The sequence below is a fragment of the Neofelis nebulosa genome, chromosome X (assembly GCF_028018385.1).
Source record: "Neofelis nebulosa isolate mNeoNeb1 chromosome X, mNeoNeb1.pri, whole genome shotgun sequence".
Lineage (NCBI taxonomy): Eukaryota > Metazoa > Chordata > Mammalia > Carnivora > Felidae > Neofelis > Neofelis nebulosa.
The window spans coordinates 10,783,765-10,794,625 of NC_080800.1; positions in this window are offsets into that span (position 1 = coordinate 10,783,765).

Consider the following 10,861-nt stretch of genomic DNA (forward strand, 5'->3'; position numbering starts at 1 on the left):
CCGTTAAGCATTTGACTTAAGCTCAGGTCATGATCTCGCCATTCATGAGTTCGAGCCCCTCCCCCCCACCCCCCCCCCACCCACCCCCCCGGTCGGGCTCTGTGCTAACAGCCCAGAGCCTGGAACCTGCTTCGGATTCCGTGTCTCCCCCTCTCTCTGCCCCTCCCCCACTCATGCTCTGTCTCTCTTTCTCAAAAATGAAAAATGTTAAAATTTTTTTAAAAAGTTCCAGAATAAACAATCTTATCAAGATATGTAAAGAAAATGTTTAAAAACAACAACAGGGGCGCCTGGGTGGCTCAGTCGGTTGAGCGTCCGACTTCAGCTCGGGTCACGATCTCATGGTTCGTGAGTTCGAGCCCCGCGTCAGGCTCTGGGCTGACGGCTCAGAGCCTGGAGCCTGCTTCCGATTCTGTGTCTCCCTCTCTCTCTGCCCCTCCCCCATTCATGCTCTGTCTCTCTCTGTCTCAAAAATAAATAAACATCAAAAAAAAATTAAAAAAAAATAAAAACAACAACAAATTGCCAGTCATGTTTGAATTTGACACTATCACGTAAGATAGAAGCTGTCAGTGTTTTGTTCAAGAAGGAAATAAACCACTTAACATATCCATACTATCTTAAACAATGACATTGCATTAAAATAACCAAACCTTAGTTAAAAGAATTAAATAGTTTGGGGCACCTGGCTGGCTCAGCGGGTAGAGGACATGGCTTTTGATCTTGGGTCATGAGTTGGAGCCTCATGTTGGGAGTAGAGATTATAAATAAATAAACAAATAAATAACCAAACTTTGAAGTGAAAAAAAATACAAAAAATGTTTTTATTTTACCTCGACTGATTTCTCCTTTGATGCTCTTCCTTTCCCTGTGTGAGTCCAAGTTTCTGATTTGTTTCTGCCCGAACTTGTTAGCATTTCCTGCAAGGCAACAAATTTCCTCAATTTTTAGAAAAATTATTTTTTAATGTTTATTTATGAGAGAGAGAAAAACAGAGCGTGAGCGGGGGAGGGGCAGAGAGAGAGGGAGACAGAATCCAAAGCAGGCTCCAGGCTCCAAGCTGTCTGCACAGAGCCCAACGCGGGGCTCAAACCCTCGAACTGTGAGGTCATGACCAGAGCTGAAGTCAGACGCTTAACCGACTAAGCCACCCAGACGCCCCAAATTTCCTCAACTTTTATTTGAGAAAGTCTCTATTTCTCCTTCATGCTTGAAAGATAACTTCACCAACTACAGAATTCTAAGTAGGTGGGATTTTCCTCTCAACGCTTTAAATATTTCATTCTACTCTCCTTGCTTGCCTGCTGAGAAGCTGGATATAATTCTTATCTTTGTTCTTCTATAGGTAAGGTGTTTTCTTCCTCTGACTTCTTTCTGGAATTTTCTATTTTTGATTTTCTGTCATTTGAAAATGATCTGCCACGGTGTGGTTTTGTTTTGTTTTTGGCATTTATCCTGCTTGGTGTTCTGTGAGCTTTCTGGGTCTGAGGTTTGGGGTCTGACACAGAAATGATGGAAATTCTCTACCATTATTGTTGCCAATCTCTCTCCTGTTCCTTTCTTTCTTCTCCTTCTGGTATTCCCATGTGTATCTAACACGGTTTTGTAGTTAGTTGTTCCCAGTTCTTGGATATTATGTTCTGGGTTGTTCTTTTCTTTCTTCCCCCAGTCTTTTTTCTCCGCTTTTTGGTGTTCAAGGAGTCTATTTTTTTTTAAGTTTATTATTTTGAAAGAGAGAGAGAGAGAGGGCACAAGTGACAGAGGGACGGGGAGAGAAAGGGGGAGAGGGAGAGGGAGAGAGGGAGAGAGGGAGAGAGGGAGAGGGAGAGAGGGAGAGAGGGAGAGAGGGAGAGAGGGAGAGAGGGAGAGGGAGAGAGGGAGAGAGGGAGAGAGGGAGAGAGGGGGAGGGGGAGGGGGAGAGGGAGAGGGAGAGAGAGAGAATATCAAGCAGACCCTGCACTGTCAGCACAGAGCCCGACGTGGGGCTTGAACTCCCGAACTGTGAGATCATGAGCTGAGCAGTAGTCAGAGGCTCACCTGATTGAGCCAGCCAGGCGCCCCTCAAGTGAGCCTATTGATACATCCTCCAGCTCAGAGATGGTCTTCCTCAGCTGTGTCCAGTCTACTAATAAACCCACTAAAGCCACGCTTCATCTGTGTTCCCGTGTGTTTGATCGCTAGCATTTCCTCGTGGTTCTTTTTCAGGATTTTTCCCTGCTGACGTTGCCCATCTGTTCCTGCGTGCTGTCTCTCCATCAGAGCCTGTGCATACGAACCACAGCTGTCTTGAATTCCTGGTCTGACAATTCCACCATTCCTGCTACGTCTGGTTTGGGTGGTTGCTTTATCTCTGCAAATCGTCCTTTCTGTCCTTTGCCACGCCTGGTCCTTTGTTCCTGATAGCTGGACATGGTGTGCCAGGTAAAAGGAACCGCCATAAACGGGCCTTTGGGGGATGTGCTGGCGAGGACAGGGGGGCGGGGCTAGGAGGGCTGCAGTGAGGTTCTGAAAATACCCCGGCAGGGTAGGCTCTGGTTAACTAGCTTCCCCTGCGGGCAGGCAGGCCCTGCTGCAAAAAACAGCCTTGGCTTAGTTCAAAAATGCTTCCTTTCCGCCTCTCCCTGCCGGAAACCTGATTTTCTGCCACACGTCCTCTGGGAAATCTGCTCAAGATTTGAGGTCGTGGAGGTAAATCTCACGACCGATGTCTGGCCCTCGCCCCCGGAGCTGTCCACACTAGGCCTCCAGCAGTCCGTGTCCTCCCGTCCCGACACGGGTTCTCACGGACGCTTCCTTCCGCCTGGGGGTCTCTGCCCGTGGAAAAGCCACCACTCGTGTTCACCTGCCTCCCCACCCCCCACCCCTCCCCTTTCTTATGGAGCCTAGAAGACACATTGATTTTTTTTCAGTCTGTTCAGCTTTTTACTTGTTTTAAGGATACTTGTTTTCAGGTGGTTAGAGGTGTTCTGGAGGAGATAAAGGCGAGAGAGAGAGAGAGAGAGAGAGAGAGGAGGAGCGCCTCCCTGATGGAGGGGCTGAGGTTTTCAAGATAGAGAAGACGACATGTGGATCAAGGAGGGAGGGAGTGATTTATGCGGGTACATAAAGGGCAAGCTGTCTGGACAAGGAAATGAACACACAATCCTGGGGGCAGGAGGGATACCCCAGGGGGCCTTGTTGCAACACAGATTCTGATTCAGTGGGGCGGGGGGAGGACTCCAGACAGCTTTTCCAGTGGGTTCCCAGTAGGTGCTGATGCCGCTGGCCCAAGGAGGCACACTTTGAGTAGCAAGCTTCTAGAAAGAGGAGCTTGGTGGGGCCAGAGCAGAAAGAGAGAGGGGCAAGGAGACTGAACCGGGGTCAGAAGGTGAATAGGGGACCAGACCTGGCGGTGCAGTGAGGGCCGCTGGAGGAGGGGCAGAGCTGTCGACTGGAATGACATGAAGCAGAGAAAAGCATCTTGGACGCATCTGCGTCGGGGCCTTGCTGAGAAGAGCTCGCAGGGGGCGGAGGCGGGTAGGAAGCCGCCGAGTGAATCCAGATGAGAGAGGGCGGTCCTTCCGCCGCGGGACTGGGGGTGGGGGGCGGCGGCGCCCCCCGGATCCGTGATGGATTGGCAGGGGGAGCGACAGGGGGCTGCGGGCAGGTTGCCGGCTCTGCCCCATCCGTCCTCTCCCTGCAGACCCCCCGCCGCCCCGGCCAAGCCCCGTTGGTCCTCATTGCTGTCACTGCCTGCGAGCAGGTGGTGTTCCTGAGAGATGCTCCGACCCGGCTGGGCCTTTGCAAAGACCTCGCGGTTGCCTGCGGCGTCCACAGCCGGGCGGCAAGAGCCTCCGGAAACTGGCCCTTTCCCCCGCTTCTGGGCCACCACTCCCCTCCACGAAGCCTCACTCGGGCCCAGGTCCCGACCACCTTCTCCCCACACTTGCTAGGGAGCAGGGAGAGCCGTGGGGTGTTCGCCAATCCGGCCGGCTGCCCTGACACCAACCCGGGTGTCTCCCGTTCAAACACCTGCATCCGCTGTCTTATAGGTACTTAAGCAAATCACTGGAAACTTCCCTTCACTGGTCCGCTACTGTCGTACCACATGGCTTCCCTCCGTGCCACTCAAGGTGGAGTCCGTGGCCCAGTGGCATCAACATCACCTGGGGGCTTGATAGAAATGCAAGTTCCTGGGCCTCACCCCAGACTGCTGAATCGGAATCCAGCAGTAGGGCCCAGGAACCCCGTGTTCTAGGGAGCTCCCCAGGTGATTCTTGTTGAAGTCTGAGAGGTAGGGAATAACACCAAACCTCAAACTGAACATCAGTAGGTCCCGGCGCCATGTTTGAGAAAGCGGGTCTAGCCCAGTGGGCTCAACCCTGGCTGTACATCAGGATCATCTGCAGAGCTTTCAAAAAAAGATACCCGTGCCTGGGCCTCCACGGCCAGCAGTTCTGATGTACTTGGCAGGAGCAGGGCCCAAGGGAGTCTAACTTGCAGCCGGGTCTGGGAATCTTGGGAGCTTGGCAGATGGCCCTACATTCTTTTTCCCACACCCAGCTGCATTTCCTGTCCCTTGCTGGTCACTCTACCTGAGGGGTGTCCCTGCCATCTCCATATTGCCAAATCTACCCATTCAAGGAACAGACCGAGTCCAAATCAAGCTGCTCTTCAAACTGGTCTCTGATTCTCTTTCGGTTTCCTGAAGCCACATGGGCACCTGTAGCCAAATAAGACTCCTGCGTTGCTCTCTTTGTTAAAATGAGGCCTCATTCAGCGAACTAGTGGTTCTCAAAGTGTGTCCTCAACACATAAAACTTGGGAAATATTACGCACCAGATGATTTCTGCACCTCACTCTTTGGGTTTTCCTCCCATCCCCACACTATCCTTTCTCAGTCTTCTTTGTTTGTTACATTTTCTTCCATGCAGCTGAAATTCACAGAACACAAAAGCAGCCATCTTGAAGTGAACGATTCCGTGGCATTTAGCACACTCACGGCGCTGGGCCACCACCACCTCTATCTAGTTCCAGAACTACATTTTCATCGCCTCAAAAGTAGTCACTCCCCATTTCTACCCAACCCCCAGCCATTAGGCGTGTTACTTCTTTTTACTTTGAATCGATGTGCTCATCAGAAAATTGAGGATCACGCTTCATCAGGTTGTTAGAAGAAACAAGGCAGGTAATTTGTGTAATTGGCCCAGCACTACGTATGCTGGGCACCTGACAAAGGTCGGATCCTCACTTGGCTTTCCCTTCAGTCCTGTCATACTCGTGTTCAAGAGGTCAGATTTCATGGCACTTTGGCTTTGTAAATGCCTCCTTTAGAAATATAAAAATATATCTTCCCCTTTGGAAGGTGATGCAAGGGTAACTGGTATAAATATGATCACCAAAAATCAATATTACGTTTCTATTTTTATTTTAAAGTTTTTTTTGGAATTATTTTAGATTATACAAAGGTTGTAAAGATCACAGAGATCCTGTACTTCTTCACCCAGTTTCCCATATTAACATTTTACACAACCATGGCAGAAGTTGACATTTGTCAAGACTAAGAAATTAACATTGGCACATTCCTGTTAAATAAATAAAACTATAGACTTTGGGGCACCTGGGTGGCTGTTGGTTGATCGTCTGACTCAGTTTCAGCTCAGCTCATGATCTCGTGGTCCGTGAGTTCGAGCCCCACGTCGGGCTCCGTGCTGACAGCTAAGAGCCTGGAGCCTGCTTCAGTTTCTGTGTCTCCCTCTCTCTCTCTCTGCCCCTCCCCCACTTGCTCTCTCTCTGTCTCTCTCTCTCTTCAAAATAAATAAATACACTGACACACACACACACAAATAAAACTACAGACTTTATTTGGATTTCACCAGTTTTTCCATCAATATCCTTTTTCTCCTCCAGGGTCCAATCCCAGATCCCACATGGCAATTAGTTGTCATGTCTCCTTAGTCTCCCCTGTGACAGTCTCTGTCCTTGCTTGTTTTTCCTAACTCTGAGGGTTTTGAAAAGCGCTGGTCAGGCATTTTGTAGACTGTCTCTCAGTTTGGGTTTATGTGATGTGTTTCTCATGGTGAGACTGGGGTTACGGGTTTTGAGACTACTGTAGAGGTGAAGTGCCCCTTCTCGTCACATCAGATCCCATCAGGTAGCACAAGGTACCACAGAACTTATTACTGGTGATGTTAACTTTTGAGCGCTAGGAGACAGTGAACTGAAAGTTGTACTTTTTCCCTTTCTATCCTCTTTCACGGGTTTAGCCCCCACTCAGTGGGGAAGGGAGAGTATGGGCCACCTCTTGGAAGGGGCAGTATCTACAGATCTTTGAAATTCTTCCGTAAGGAAGGCTTGTCTCTTCTCATTTATTATTCACTCATTTATCAGTATGGACTCGTGTGTCTTTCTTTTCTCCGTGGCTTACAATCCGATACTATGTTATATATCTGTGCTCAAATTGTTCCAGTTTGCCCACGGGGAGCTCCTTCAGATCGGCTCCCATGTCCCTTGGACATGCCCCAATCCTCCCTGCCCCCATCCCAGTATATTCACTTTTTTTTTTTTTTTATTTTTTTTCAACGTTTTTTATTTATTTTTGGGACAGAGAGAGACAGAGCATGAACGGGGGAGGGGCAGAGAGAGAGGGAGACACAGAATCGGAAACAGGCTCCAGGCTCCGAGCCATCAGCCCAGAGCCTGACGCGGGGCTCGAACTCACGGACCGCGAGATTGTGACCTGGCTGAAGTCGGACGCTTAACCGACTGCGCCACCCAGGCGCCCCACAGTATATTCACTTTTGATGTAAAATGTGGTTTTCTGCCTCACCCATCCACTGAAACTGCTCTAAGGTCTTTTAGATTACAACGGTCTCTAGATGGTGAGGCCAAAGTCTACTCTTACCAGACCTTTCTGTGACAATGCTCTTCATCTCTTTCTTTCAAAGTGCATTTGATTTTCCAAAAACTTGCTATGGCATGTTCAAACACAGACCATGCTAGAGAAAAGAGCATACTCAACCTCCGTGTACCCATCTCCCAGCTTCAATGGTTCTCAATGTTGTGTTCATCTTGTTTCACGGGTCCCCTCTCCTGCGCTCTGCCACTGGAACCCTTCAGAAGGAATCCCAGGCATCCCACGAATTCAGCTGTAAAGAGTACAGTGTCTTTAACAGGTCAGAACTTTAAACAAACAAACAAAACCAACCATAAGCACAGAACTATTACACCTAACAAAATAAACAATTCTCTAATATCCTCTAGCAGTTCATATTCAAATTTCCCAAGTTTTTAAAAAAGTTTTTTTAATGTTTATTTTTGAAAGGCAGAGTCCGAGTGGGGGGGGGGGGTTGCGCAGAGAGAGAGGGAGACACAGAATCCCCAGGTTCTGAGCTGTCAGCACAGAGCCCGACGTGGGGCTCGAACCCACGAACCGTGAGATCATGACCTGAGCTGAAGTCGGACGCTTAACCGACTGAGCCATGCAGACGCCCCAAGAGTCTGTATTTAAAAAAAAAATTTTTTTTAATGTTTATTTACTTTTGAGAGACAGAGACAGAGCGCGAGCAGGGGAGGGGCAGAGAGAGAGGGAGACACAGAATCCGAAGCAGGCTCCAGGCTCCGAGCTGTCGGCATGGAGCCCTACGCGGGGCTCGAACTCACGAACCGTGAGAACATGACCTGAGCCCGAAGTCAGTTGCTTAACTGACTGAGCCACCCAGGCGTCTCAGTCTGTATTTTTGATGTAGACCCTCTCCACTGACTGGCAGGATGTCACTGGATGCCATGTGAGCTCTTCACACTCTGTCCCAAATGCAATTAGTTCTTCATCTCAAACTGCCTCATTGTTTTCTTTACCTCAGTGACTAGAACCACCATCCAAGACAGAAACCCGAGCCATCCCAGACTTTTCCTCACCTGCCCCCAAGTCGCTGAGCCGCAGAACTTTCTACCCTCAATATCTCAAGCGTGTCCCCTTTTCTTCCAGCTGCCACAGCCTCAGTTCTAAAATTCAAAGAGCACAAGTGCACCATCCAGGGTCACACATTCTCAAGCAGAGCCGGGACTGGAAGCTAACCCCGTGCTCCAGCACGGAATAAGCTGGAATCTTGCGGAGGGCTGTCGGCGGCTCCAGATTCTTTGCTGTGCTCCGGATATATTGTGCTTTACCTATATTGCGAATACGGTTGTAGAGGCCGACTTCCGCAGGGTGAAGCGGCCCAGAGTGGGGAGCTGGGGAGTCAGAATATTCGGGTTTCACACCCACATCCGCCACTGAAAGTGGACTTGGTGAAGGTGGTTAATTTCTCTGTGCTGTTTCCCCGCGTCCACGACAGGAATGCTATTCCTTCACTCTTCCGAGATCCCCGAAGCCTTGGAAACTGGCAGGCGTGCGTGGGTTTTAAATAATGTTTGGCAGCTTGACCCGAGCTGACTGTAAGGATTTGATGCCGAAGGCCAATCTGAACGGACCTGAGGGTATTTATGGTCTCTACTTCTCCCACCGAGAATACTACTGACAACTGTCTGTGAAGAGAGGCTGCTGGCTTGGCCCGCTGGGACAAGTTCTACGACATGTTGTACTTTGCCAAAGTACAGCAATGTGTTCTGCGACACACCTGATGGAAGGGTGTTGGAAAACAGGCCGGGCAGTTGAAACGGCTACTTCACGGGTCTGTCACATAGGTTAATTGCTACAGAAATTAGCACTCGTAAAGCAGTTAGAAAAGCGCGTGCCCGGAGTAAGCCCTGTAGAAGCGTTTGATAAACGCTTCACATAATGGCTAACCCTATGAATGAAATGAAAGATTAACTCTTTTAATTTTTTTTTAACATCTATTCATGTTTGAGAGACAGAGACATAGCGCAAGTGGGGGAGGGGCAGAGAGAGAGGAAAACACAGAATGTGAAGCAGGCTCCAGGTTCCGAGCTGTCAGCACAGAGCCCGACGCAGGGCTTGAACCCACGAACCGAGATCATGACCTGAGCCGAAGTCGGACACTTAACCGACTGAGCCACCCAGGCGCCCCGAAAGATAAGCTATTTTATGTCAGAAGAGAGTTTGAGGAATTCGGGGGCTTCCGTCAAAGCGGGGTTCCTACCATGGCTCTTCTGTTGGAAAGAAATTAGGTATCAGAGAGACCGAAAAACGCCTTTTGAATGGCAGTCCTGTCCTCACCCTGCTCAGAACCAACCAGTTTTGAAACTGGTGTGGATCACGTCCACGCAGGCTTCTTGGTTTTTTAGTACATATATGTGCCTCCAGAGTACGTAGGTTTTTTAGAACCAAGGATGATCCAGCCCCGAATGTCAACAGTGCGGAGGCTGAGAAGCCCGGCCCTTCCCCTCTTGTCCCCACTCTTCCTCCCCTTCTTCCCCCCCACCCCTTCCTTCCCCTGGCCTGCCAGCACCTGGTGACCGTCACCGCACACCACACACCATACTTTGCTGAACAGACCCGCCAACAGATCGTGGGTCCCTCCCAGACCCCAACAAGGCAAAGCGTCCATTGGAAGAGCCGCCGGGGAGCCCTCTCTCCGCATTTAAGAGGTTTCACACCCGGGACTTTCTGGGGCACTCTGGCAGTTTTTGAAGGCAGGGAATACACGTCGACGCTTCCCGAACATTTACCGCGTGGCCTGCACTCTGTTGGACAGGCACGAACTCCAACGTGGTCTTCACACGGACCTGGCGGGGCGGGGCGGGGGGGGGGGGGGGAGGTGGGCATCACCGATACTCACGAGTGTGACAAAGTGACTCGCCCGCACCGGCGGCAGCGGTCACAAAGCCAGCGGGGCCCGCCCCGCCCCGCGGCTCCTCTGGGGGAAGCCATCGAGACCTTTGCAGAGAGAACAGTTCACTCCCAGAGAGCTAAGCTGCTCCATTCCAGGCTCACTTTGTATTTGTGCCCGAGCCACACTTCCTGTGTCTCTTTAGGATTTGAAATTTTAGTCATGTGCCACCTCAGGGGAAGTTAATTCTGATTTTTGTCGGCAGGACCCAAGCACAAATCACAACTCCAGGAATACAAAGAGAGCCTGGAAAAATAGGCAGCTGGGGCTGAGGAAAGTAACGCACTGCTCTCAGCGCGGGGGCTGAACCGTGGAGCTAAGTATTCTTTGGGACAGACCTGTCGATACTAAATCTCTTCCCCCAACCTCTGATGGATGTGCTCATCTTCTCAGGTCAACATGGGCTCACCCAGGCAACACGCTGTAATAACTTATTGAAAAGGCAGCTGGCGTTTATAAACGGACTGTTCCATCAATTTTCAGATTTTCGTCCTCAGAAATGTATTCTCTTCTCAAAGCAGTATTTGCTATACGTAGTAAGAGCTCAATGACATCTCTTCTGCAACACAGGATCTGCAGAGGTGAGCAGGTTTGGGGATTATTGTTCTTTGCTGTCAATTCTGGGTGACATTCAAGCTCTGTAGAGATGAGGAGATAACCAGAGGTCAGAGAGGTATTCTCATTCCATTAGAGCAGGGGTCGCCAAACTACCGGCCACAGGCCAAATCTGGCCCGAGGCCCGTTTTTATAAATAAGGTTTTATTGGAACACACCTACACCCATTTGTTTACTTACCGTCTATAGTTGCTCTCATGCTGCAAGGGCACAACCGAGTAGTTGCCAAGCAGTGGCCTGCAAAGCCGGAAGCGTTAACTCTCTGGTCCTTTACGGAACATGCCCGCTGACCTCCACATTGGCCAGAAGCGCGATCTGTCCCGCTGGATCATTTTCAGTGGGGGCTAACGGGAGCTCCAGCAGGGGAGGACGTCTGACCCATTTAAGGCATCTGTGTTGAAGTTCAGTTGGGTTAAGGAGAGAAGGACAGAAGAAAATAGAAAAAGGCAAGAAAACAAACAAACAAACAAACAAAC